Below are 1,071 nucleotides of genomic sequence, written 5' to 3'. Positions count from 1 at the left end.
CGGCAATCAGGCATTCCCGTACACCCTTGGTGAGCCAGGGGGGCTTTCAGGCACTCCTGCCCCCCTTGCTTTTTGTTGGGACGGTCACCCCTTGGGCCCTGAGTATCATCTCCTTAAGGAACGACCACTCATCTTGGGCACTGAGTTCCCCTGCTCTCGAGAACCCCAGCGCCTCTCCCACTAATCTCAAGTCGTTGGGCCTCTTGAAATCTAGGGCTACTGCCTTGCTGCAGGCCCTTGACACCCTGTGCTGGATGGTGAATTCCAGCAAGCAATGATCGCTATTACGTAGGTGGTCAAGGACCTGGAGGCCCCTTACCAGGTCATTGCCTGTGGCCAGGACCAGGTCCAACAGGGCATTTCGTCTGGTGGGACTGTGCACCTCCTGAATTAAGTGGAGGTCCTGCATGTCAGCCAGGAACCTCCTGGAGCGGTCCGACCTGACTGACTGTTCCTCCCAGCAGATGTCCAGGTAATTTAAATCACCCATGACAAGTACATCCATTGCCTTAAGTGCCTCTGCAAGCTGGCCCGAAAATTCCTGGTCCAGCTCCTCCCCTTGGTTGGGGGGTCTGTAGTAGACCCCCACCGTTAGATCCCTCTCCCCACAGCCCCCTTGTATCTTGACCCAGAGCACTTCCGCTTGCCCCTCTGACCCCATTTTGCTGGCAGAGGATGTGTATTGCTCCTTGACATAGAGCGCAATACCCCTGCCTTTCCTTCCTTCTCTATCCCGCCTGTAAAGCCTATAGCCCCTAAAGCTAACTGCCCAGTCGTGGGATGAATCCCACCAAGTTTCTGTAAGGTCAAATCACATAACATGAGTTAAGCTAATGTTCAACTGTTTCATGCAGGTAAAATGATCAGTAGACTCCAGTGCAGTGCTGAAGGTGGGACTGACAAACAGCTGTTTGCTAGTCCCAGCTCCCACAGTGCGCAGGAGTTTTGAGCTGGCTTCAGTGTGCTGTGAGGTTTGTGCAGCTGCTGAAGCACGCCTCATCACATGGGTGTCTCCAGTTCTGGGAAGTATTTTATTTAGATTGTAGTACGCATTGCTTAGAAAACTTTCTA

Source organism: Crocodylus porosus, unplaced genomic scaffold (assembly GCF_001723895.1).
Source record: "Crocodylus porosus isolate Cpor-Errol unplaced genomic scaffold, CroPor_comp1, whole genome shotgun sequence".
Taxonomy (NCBI): Eukaryota; Metazoa; Chordata; order Crocodylia; family Crocodylidae; genus Crocodylus; species Crocodylus porosus.
The sequence above is the reverse complement of the archived record's forward strand: the minus strand, read 5'-3'. Positions refer to the sequence as shown.